The sequence below is a fragment of the Helianthus annuus genome, chromosome 8, assembly GCF_002127325.2.
Source record: "Helianthus annuus cultivar XRQ/B chromosome 8, HanXRQr2.0-SUNRISE, whole genome shotgun sequence".
In the NCBI taxonomy this organism is placed as follows: Eukaryota; Viridiplantae; Streptophyta; class Magnoliopsida; order Asterales; family Asteraceae; genus Helianthus; species Helianthus annuus.
In genome coordinates, this window is record NC_035440.2 from 17,061,204 (window position 1) to 17,072,692 (window position 11,489).

The window sequence follows — 11,489 nt, forward strand, 5'->3', positions numbered from 1 at the left end:
GCAAGTATTAATCCTTAATTTAGATCAAGTCACCGATAGCTTTTACTGGGGCTCCTAATCTGGAACGAAGGTTTTAATTAACCTCTTAGAATCCTAACGGTCCTTGTATTAGCCGTAGCTTAAACCGGTTGATTCCGATATATAGATATGGTTAATTCGCACGAAAAGGCGAAAACCGAGAATGGAGTATGATTTGGACCCAACAAGTTCAGAGACTTGTTTTATATGGGTTTATAGTTCATACTCTGGATTTTGGGGTTCAAATAATATAATTTGACCCATATCGGCTATTGCACGAAAACTAGTTCCATGAGCCGTACCGTGTGCGCAAATAGGCGAAACGGTTAACCATGAGAGTTGTACGCTTATTTCCTAAGTCAATATGCCTTAAAAGTATTTTGGTATCAGTAGGATACCTTCCGTAATGCCCGTAACGAGTTTAAGTTAGTAATATGCCCCGTAGGGGCTTTTCGGTCATTTTAAAGACTTTAAAAGGGATTTTCGAGTTCTACAGGAAATCTGAGTTTCCCGAACAGCTTATAAAGCTTAAAATACTTTATTTATTATTTAAAACTAGTGGCAACTGGAATCGGGTCAAAAGACCTTGTAGAACTCCCGTTTTGGCCAAAAAGGGCATATTCGGTATTTACCGAACCGTAGCCATAACCGCAGGTTATGAGCAAGGTAAAAATTATTAAAAATATTTAAAATTCCCAAAATATTATTTTACCACAGTGGGTAAATGTTTTGGTGACGAAAACTTGGGTTAGATGGGCGTTATGCTAATTGCGCCGTTAATTACTAAACTTTCTTAAAAGTGCGCCTTTTAGCATAACTCCCATTCTAGGCCTCGGATTGACGTGAAACTTTAAGGACATGCTTATAATTTAACAAGCAAGGTTTTGGTCCGTTCACGTGTCCGAAATACTCATTTTAATTTTAAAAGGCCGTTACGGTCAACTTTTAGGCGAATGACGGAAATACGTAAAAGACTCGGATAACTCATGAACCGACCACAGAGGCGTATACCAACATGTGACCTGGTCCTAAGAGAGTCCTAAGGTATATTTATACCTCACTAAAACGGGTCAGAACTGAAGTCAAAGCAAAAGTCAAACTTTTGCGACTTTCGGCCCCGAACCGGTTCCATATAGTAAATGATCGATTCAAACGAGCGCAAACAGGTTTATTTACTTATTATCATGTTTTATGATTGTCAAGACAGGTTCCATAACATATACATTACATATTATGCATAAATCGCTAAAATAGCTTTCTGTTGACTTTTTAACCGCACGTTTGACTCGACATTCGACATAGTTAGAGTGGTGATCAGGGGGAACCATTTTAGAGGTTTATTACCCACATAAATACCAACTCATAACCACTTTTGATTCGTCATAAGACTGAACCATTACTGATTTATTGTAAAGTCAAACCGTAGTTACGACGGTTTGGTTCTTAGCCATTTACTAAGGAAATGTGACACCACAAAGGGTTAGATCACTTACAGAAGTTGTGTTCTTGCTTATGGAGCAGAGAAAGATGCTAGAGAGCTCCTTAGAATGATCAGAGATGTATTTTTGAGTTGTGTGAATGTTATGAGCCAATGTAGCTTATTTATAGTGCTCAAGAGCCTTCAAGATCATTACACAACAGTCTACAATTGATTATGGATCATGGGCAGGTGTCCCTAAGTGGTATGGGTCGTGTAGGGGGCACCCATGCTCCATTAATTGGTTGTTTGATCGTTCAAAAGCTCCAAAAGGCAAGAAACTACAACTTTCTGCATCTGGGCACTTCACGCGGCCCGCATGGGAGTTCCCATGCACTTTAACGCGGGTCGCTTGAGTTTAAGAAATCAGGCGCGTATTTGAGGTGGCTCGCGGCCCGCCTCAACTTACCCATAACCTTCACGCGGGTCGCGAGAGGTTAAGATTTCAGAAATCTTAAAATCTTTTGTTATGATTACAGAATCTGGCCATTAATAACGAAATCTTTCGTAATGATTTACCTGACCTTTCGGTTTTGAAGGGGTAACTTTGCGGTTTGGCCCTCGGTTATTTACCGATAGGGGCCTCGTGTTATTTACCCGCGCTATTAAGTCCCCGGTTTATTTATTAATTATATTGGAAAGCCTTAACTTTCACTGTTGACGCTTTTAACCCTTCTTCTACGAATTCGATCGTAACTTTCTCGTTTCATATCGAAACTTCGCGAAATTCATATATATTATTTTAGTGAGGGTGTAATACCGTTACAAAGTCTTTGGAACGTTAAAGGGTCACTCAGAGGTATTATTAAACATGTTGACACAGTTAACCCCTGTAGTTTGTAATCTCTCACTTTCTTCCGCGTTTTGTTTTTGTACGATCCATAATTTATTCGTTTGAAGGTTTAAGCATTATTTAGGGATACTATACAGTATATTTACCCTTGTTGACATTTTATAACCCTCGAATTTATATACTTTCAAGGTTTGTCAAAATTAGTCCTTTATTTATTATAGATGCCACGTGTAAACAAATGACACGTGTTAACACATCATTGGACACAAAAATTCGAGGTGTTACATGGTGGACGCGAGTTTTGACAGTGCGTCCGCGGATTTATTTTCACTTCTGTTGATATGACGGATATTGAAGGAAGTGAATTTTGATTTTAGTTGCAAGGCTTGCTCGAGGTAGAGAATCATGATATCCCCTTTTGCGGTATAGTCACCGCGCACCTGCCCTGCAACTAACAAGGAGTCGACGTGTGCTTCCAGATGTTGTACGCCGAGCTTGACTGCTAGACGTAGCCCTGCCAATAGAGCCTCATACTCTGCCTCGTTATTTGTGCTTTTGAAATCAAGGAGGATTGCATAGGTAAGCTCTTGGCCATCGGGGCTGACGAGTCGCAGACCTGCGCCCGCACCTTATTCGTTGGACACACCATCGGTAAAAAGTGCCCATTTTTCTGAAGAGGGTGGTGGTGATGCAGGGTTTTGTTCTTCCTCGCATTCTCGGATGCGATTTGCCGGTACCTCGGCGACGAAATCTGCCAGGACCTGGCCTTTGATTGAGGGGCGTGGTTTGTAGTTTAGTGCGAGCGCGCCCAGCTCGATTGCGCATTTTGCTAACCTCCCAGAGATGTCAGGTTTGGATAGGATCGGGCCGATCCTGTAGTTGGTCAACACCGTGATGACGTGATTGGCGAAGTAGCGTCGCAACCGTCTTGATGCGTGTACTAGTGCTAGTACCAACTTTTCCATTATTGAATATCTTGTTTCTGGGTCGTTGAGCATCTTGCTGGTGTAGTAGATGGGTGTTTGAACTCCCTCCCGCTCCACTATTAGTACCGCACCCACCGCATTGTCTGCGGCGGATAGGTATAATATAAGTGGTTCGTCTTTGCGTGGTGTATCCAACACTCCTTCATTTCCCGGAAGGCATCTTCAGCCTCTGCGGTCCACTGGAATTGTTCTTTTTTTAGACAGTTCCGCAGGGTCTTGATGAAAGGATAAGATTTAGCTGCATGGTTGGCTAAGAATCTATTTAGTGCGGTTAGCCTACCGGCTAGTCGTTGCATCTCTTTCATCGTTGAAGGCGATGGCATGCGGTCGATCGACTGAACTTTTTCCGGGTTCACCTTGAATCCATCTTTGGTTACGATGAATCCAAGGAATTTGCCTTCTTCCATTCCAAACGAGCATTTCCCTGGATTGAGCTTCATATTGACGCTTCGCAGAGTTTGGGATGTTCTTTCGATATCAGTGAGCATGGTATCCTCTTCCATGCTCATGACGACCAGGTCGTCCATGTAGATTTCGACGCTTTTGCTGATTTGCTCACGGAAAGTGTCGTTCATCAGTTTTTGATAGGTTGCGCCCGCGTTGCGCAACCCAAACGACATTTTTGTATAGCAGTAATTTCCGGTAGGGGTGCGTAATGCCGTTTTGTCTTCATCCTCGATTGCCATCTGTACCTGGTGGTAGCCTTTGTAACAATCGAGGAAGCACTTCCATCGAAATGGTGCGAGGTTATCGACCTTTTTGTTGATTTCCGGAAGTGCGTAACAATCCTTCGGACAGGCTTTGTTGAGGTCTTTGTAACCGACACACATGCGCCAACCTGGTTGGACAACCAAGTCTGGTACTTGACTTCCCACAGTATGCCTGCGGAGAGCAGTTCTTCGACCTGCTCACGCATCGCCTGGTTTTTTGCAGATCCAAGGTGGCGTTGGCCTTGGATCACCGGCTTGATACCTGGTAAGGTATTCAAGAAATGTTGCGCAATGTCGCGTGGGACCCCGGTCATGTCTGCGGGTGCCCACGCAAAAATATCTTGGTTCCTGAAGAGCAGCTGCTTCAGGTGCGCTCTGGTGTTGGGGGACAAGGCGTGGCCCAACATAACCTTTTGTTCTGGGTATTTTGCGTTGAGGACCCATTTTTCTGGTTGGTTTTTGGGGGTCGGCCTTGCTATCTTGGTCGGACGCAGTTCGTCCGACGTCATAACTTCCCTGCGTGCATAGATTATCGCGACCCCTGTTTCGGTTGGGAAACCGATTGCAGAATGGGGTACGGACGTAATCATGTTGAAATCACCTTAGGATTCCCTCCCAAGGAGCACATCATATTTGGAAGTATGAGGTAAAACCATGAAGTTTACCTCTTCTGTTCGTGTGTGCCTTCCGCTAGTGAGGCGCACAGGAAACGTAATTTGGCCAAGGGGAAAGACGGTTTCCCCTACAAACCCGGCCAACGGGTAATCCACTGCTTGCAACCGATCTTTGTCTTCTTGATCTAATTTCTTGAAGCACTGCTCGTATATGACATCAGAAGTACTGCCCGGATCGATGAATAATCGCTCGGTGCAGTAATGAGCTAGTTGGCCGTTGATAACGACGGCGCGCCTGTCGCGCGGACCGCCTCAGACTTTTTGGAAGACGACTTGCTCGTCTTTCCAGTCATTGTCCGGTCTTCTCGCCGCCTTGCGCGGCCTTCCTTTGCCTCCATTGATCATATGGGTCGAGGCCACATACATGGTCCTCTTCCCGGAGGAGGTGCCCTCGCCATGGGGGGTGATGAGTTTGGTGGCTTTTTGTCCACTTGGCAACAAGTGTTGCAGCTTCCCCTCCTTTAGGGCTCGCTCAATCTCCAGTCGGAGTCTGATGCAGTTGTTTGTTGTATGGCCCGAGTCCTTGTGGTACTCACAATAGAGAGTGAGATCTTGATTTTTCTTGGACTTCATTGGTTGGGCCGATCGCAGGGTCTGCGCGTCCGTAAGGAGGACTTCGCTTGGCGATTTGGTGATCTCGGTCCAGTTGCGGTCCCGAGATTCTTTCTTTGACGCCCGGTTATCCCGTTGGGCGTTAATTGTTGCCCTTGCGTCAAACTGGTTGGTACGCAGGAAGTATGGTTTGGAATCGCTGCCACGATTCCCTGCGTCCCGGTTGCGCTTATTGTTGCGCTTGGGCTCGCAGCGGGAGGTTTGACGTTCCTGTAACGACTCTCACTAAAATTAATACTTATTATGTTAATTGTATAAAAAGGAAACCCTAATTGAGACACCCAAGTAATCCTGCACAATCCCTAAAATTTTCAGAATAATCAGAATCAGGATCAGGGCCCCTAAAACTTAGGGGGGGGTATTCCCTACTCGATGATTATCCTTATAACTCGTTGTCAAAATTTAAAATTAAGGAGATGTCGACTCAGCAAGCCTAGTCCCACGCGTGGAAACCCTATGACCCTTAGGTGTCCCTTACGGACCGTAAGGGATTAGGCTTACGGTCCGTAAGCATGTCAAATTTCGTGTATAAATAGCAGGCCTTGGGACTCGAAATCAGAAAGTAAAACAACGTAAAAACTCCAAATATACGTCGAGTTATAGCCGGAATAATCTCCAATTAGTATAGCAGGGTGCTGCTACGATGCCGGGTATTAACTCAATCGCTGTTCAATTCTTTTCTTTCCGTCAGCTTTTATTTTTGTAAATAATAGCTCGGGATTTTACCCTCTAAATCCCTAAACTCTGCCCGTTATTAGGGTAATAACTCTAATCACTGGTACGATACTTTATCCAATCGATTGAGACTATCCGATGGATGTTTAAGTGCTGCTCAAACTCAGGTTATACTTTGTCATTCGTCATGATTCCGACAGGATGTTTGAGTGTTGCCCGAACTCGGGCTATACTCTGTCATTCATTGCGAATCCGCTGGATGTTTAAGTATCGCACTTTGTCATTCGTTGTGAGGGTTTCTATCTCGTGATTATCGTTAAAGTTGAATTGAGTTAATACACTAATACGAGTTCCATTGTGTCTAGAATTAGAACTCGTAATCAGGAAACTGCTAGAATACTTAATAGTTAAATAAACTTAGCAGTTAAGTTAGCTGAGTAGATTAATTAATCTGTTAATTAAGTTAAGTGTGATTAATTAATTAGTTAATCTAGATTAAATAAGTTAATCAAGATTAATTAAGCTAAGCAAGATTAATTAAGCTAAGCAAGATTAATTAAGCTAAGTAAGTTATTTAGTTAAATGGATAAGCAAACTTAATAATTAAGGAAACTTAATAGTTAAGGAAACTTAATAGTTAAGGAAACTTAATAGTTAAGGAAACTTCCTAGCTAAGGAATAAATCTACCTATAAATAGGAAGCTTAGGAATTCATTTCCTTTGTTCATTTCTTCTATTCTTCTCTCTATACGTTAGTGTTCTAACCAATAATCACCAAAGCGATGTTCTGTCCGATCGATTCAGGAACCAATTAAACGGATGCCAAAGTACTATACTTTGTGAGTTCGTTAAACGGATGCCAAAGTATTATACTTTGTGAGTTCGTTAAACGGATGCCAAAGTACTATACTTTGTGAGTTCTGTTAAGGTTCGAATCTCGTGACTACCGTTAGGTTTGATTTGGGTGTTACACAAATACGTATTCCATTCTGTTAAACTATATGTTTAACTACCAGAGTACTCCCAACCACCCATTTACAATTAAACAAGCTATTAAAACATCAGAAGATCCAGAACAATAAAGTATACGCTTAATTATCAGAAGATGTAGAATCAAGAAGCTTGTTAAATCAATACCGCATGCTTATACTGTGAGTCATTCTCTTTTTATCAACTGTTTTACAAAACTCCAAATTATTTTTAAAGTTATAATTACAGGGATTAAGTCTTTGTAATCACCAAGTTACAGCCGGTATGTGGGGTTTTGTATACATTACTTGTTTCCCGTCACACTTGGACAAACGGGTGGCCAAGGGGTGATCTGACCACAGTCACAGACACCATTGGACATATGGGCTAGCCAATGGATGGTCGAGTGACAAATACTGTGGGTAGTTGGTTTGATATCAGAAACATTGTAATCTCTCTTAATACTGTAAATTATAACAAATCTGTTTTGTATAAAACCTGAATGAACTCACTCAGTATTTCCCGTTGACAAAACCTTTTTAAAACCCGTTTCAGGTAATTACAGTAGATTGGAGTAAGGATTGAATCCGGCACTGAGGGACTTCAAGAAGTGGCATATTTTATTTATTGAATCAAATTAAGAAATTTTGTTTTATAAAAATCAAATTTATTTCTATTAAAACACCATTGTAAAACATAGGGTTTTATCCCATCTATTTAAATAAAATCCGGTGTTTTTAAACTCTGATATTTTTCCTAACTCACGGTCCTGATGAAATTTCCGCTGCAATGTTTTCCAAAATAATCACCAGTACCACTGGACTGCTCGCGGCTTCCGATTCTGGCCAGGATGGGGTCGGGGGTCGTGACAGTAAAGGTGGTATCAGAGCTAAGCCACTGCTTTAAGCCTATAAGTGTTGTGATAATAATACTTAAGCTTAAATAAAAGAGTTAGGAAATTGCTATTAACTGGTAGCACATCTGATAGCATTTAGACTTAAACATAAGAAAAGATGCCTTAGTATAAGCTAAGCCACTTGTTTAAAGCAATTAGGTGTTATAATAATACCTAAGCATAAACGGAAAGTTAGAAACTTAATATTATCTGATAGCACTCAGAATAATATTTAGACTCGAACTTAAGAATTTTGTCTTAATATAAACTTCAAGATAAAATTACTTATATAAGTATAAATAAGTATAATGTAATGGATATTGGTATTCCATAAGAATGACGACTAGCAGGCAATAGCATTTAATTGCTATTTATTCTTGCTTATTGATATTACTTGGTCAAGAATAAAGATATGTTATGGAAATACAAATTTCCTTGATTCTGGATAAAAGCCCTAATAAAAGAGGCACTTTTTGAAAAAAAAAATTTACTATTTATGGGAAATAGAAAATTTTCTCCGGCAAAACTGGGTATAGAGTAGCAGACTCTCCAGCTTGTCCGGACATATTGAGATTACCGCTCCGGCGCGAACCGGATAAGACGGGGTAAATGATATGTCAAATCAGTGACAAGATTTCCCTAAATAGTATCATGACCAAATATCTGACTGGTTCTTGGAAATATGAATACATTGACCTTATAAAGGGTATGTATATTACAGCATGTGAAATATATGATTATATAGATATGTATAAAAAAATTCCAAAAACCGTAACGATTGATAATTAAGAATAAAACACAAGCATATGTGTCAATAATAATTCTAGATTTCTTTATCAGAAATCTCTTGCATATATCTTTAATTCCGATATCAAACATTATTTCGTTTGATCATCTGTCTCGTAACTCATGCGACAATAATAAATGGAAACCCATTAAGTTGGAACATCATCAAAAGTATAAATTTCCAATGCGTTAACATATACTATTAACACAAGTAAGAAGCATATAAAGTTGTGCTAATACACAAGAAAACACATGAAACTTAAATTATACGTCCACAGACGTTGAAATATATCACACACGACTTCCAAGGCAAGACCTGTGGTTAATATAAATTGGGCACGATGACACCAATACTAATTCTGTCAGTAGAAGAACTACTAATAAAAAAAAAGAAGCACTTTACCACAAGATCCTACAAACAATCTGAATATCACTAAGGTACGTTGGAACAATATTTCACAACCATAGGTGCACAGTCTAATCATAGTCATAAATGTTGGCACTACAAAAGAAGTCATATACCTTTGCAAATTCCCTATTTCATTTCATTCGACATTCCTTGGTAATGTCACTTAATAACGATCATCATACGAAGTTCCAGATAAAGTTCTTATATTCCTTTCATTGCAATTTTGACTTCTGTCTATAATGAGTTAACCTTCGTGTTTCTATTTCCCCTAATAATCATCATACCATGAGGATTTCTTTCATAGTAGCGAATATTGATCTGTTTCATTTCCTGGTAAATCCACACGTTACACATGCATTGTTCATTGCGCATATGGTTCGTTTAAATTATGAAGACCACTGAAGGGCGTCATTCCAAATTGTTGTTTTATCAAAAGTACAAATACCGTTCCGCTATACTTGATCTTTGCATTGTAAATCGCATTTTTACAAAGCAATGACTCTTTAATATCGAATCAATGAAATTATTGAAAAAAAAACTCGATTTTCTTTTGAAGGGCATGCATGGTTTCTGTTGTGATCATGTTCGAACTTCCTTATTAAAACTTGTTTTATTCGAACCCAGTTAACTTGCTCGCAATACGTATTCAATTCAAGGTCCCATATGATATTTTAAAACCATCATATTCAATCCCAACAAGCACTTCGATTCTCTTGAACTATAACATGCTTGTTTGATCTTCGACTTCATTAAATCGTTTCTTTAATCACGATCACCTTGTGGTGACGTTTTCACAAATTTGAAGATTTCGCTAATCTCGTTTGCACACATCATATACGGATTTAATTATTTATTTATATTGAATCCGCTTTATTGGTTATTCATATTCAAGCAATCTTAACATAATCTTGTGCTAAGATAATGATATACCAATTCAGTTCATATTTCAGTGTATCTCTTAATAATCCTTACAACATCAATCGAGCCTTACATGATATTTATTGTTTTATCATTATTGATCGAAAAACATTATATAAATTTAAAATATAAATTTTATTGAAACTTACATAAGTAATTACCTTATTTACATATATAGTATTCCTATATTTAAAAAATTCTTATTAAACCATTAAGGTAAAGAATTTATATTTTTACGTATAAAATTTGTTTGAGGTATACTCTCATTTAAGTTTACATTTAGTTATTTATTATTGATAATTAATATTAGTTTTATTATTAGTAATAATATATTAATAATAATAGTGATAATACTATGGTTATTGTCTAGGGCAGGTATTGAATAGCCTAGCCTTAGTTAGGCATGGACTGGCCACCTATGCTTAAACAAGGCAGCACTAACCAATATCCAACCATGATAATAACTATTTAATGTATATAAAAGTCATCATACTTATTTATTAAATTTCAATTATATATAAATATATTTTTATATTATATATATATATATATATATATAGAAATACATATACTTTGTACTGTAAAGAAAAGATATATTTTCATAAAACAATTAAAGGACGAATAAAAGTATCTAAATAATTGTCTAAGCATTCATGAACAAGACATATTATAAATAAATGTTCATCTTGATTAATATTTAACAACCATTAAATACTTATAGAAATATTCTTTTATAATATATATATATATATATATATATATATTAAAATATCAAATGTTATTTACGCAAGCCAATATTTAAGTATGCTTGATATTAAAATAATAAACATTTATTATTTTACTTTTATGATTTAAAATACCCTATTATAAAATCTTACATATTTGATTTTAAAAATGATAATCGTAAGTTCTAGAATATTTGGTAAACCTATTTATAAAACATATATCATTATATTGTCAAAATTACCACAGGTTTTGATATTTTAAACCTATCTATATTTATTTATTATTCTACTTTATGATAACATAAAAGGAAAAGGAATTTAATAAATCAAAATATCACATATCTTTAATCAAACATTTTGATTAAAATCATCTGAATACAATTATGTATTAAGACAAAAATACACTAACTTTATTGTCTTTTCATGTATTCTTACACATCACCCATCTCAGCACATTGATTTTCTCATATCATACTTCAATATTTGACGAATCATTTTCATGTTTTCATTTCATTTTGAACCTGTCAATCTTGAGTCTTCCTTAGGTACCAATAAAGGTAAGTTTTCTTCTGACCAAGAATTTTATTAATTCCAAAAAGTTCTTCACATTCATTTTAAAAATCTATTGATCATATATCTTTTGGCTTAAACATAATCACCTTGAAAACTATATCATTTCATCTCATTCGTTTGAACATTTCATCTTTTGAAATATCTAGATTCGCTTCCTTGAAACTCTCAGTTAATTTCAAAAACGGTAAATTTTAAGATCTTTCAATATCTTGCAGTATCCATATACATTTGTAGCCTGTGCTAATAATAAACCCTATTCCTACGTCATT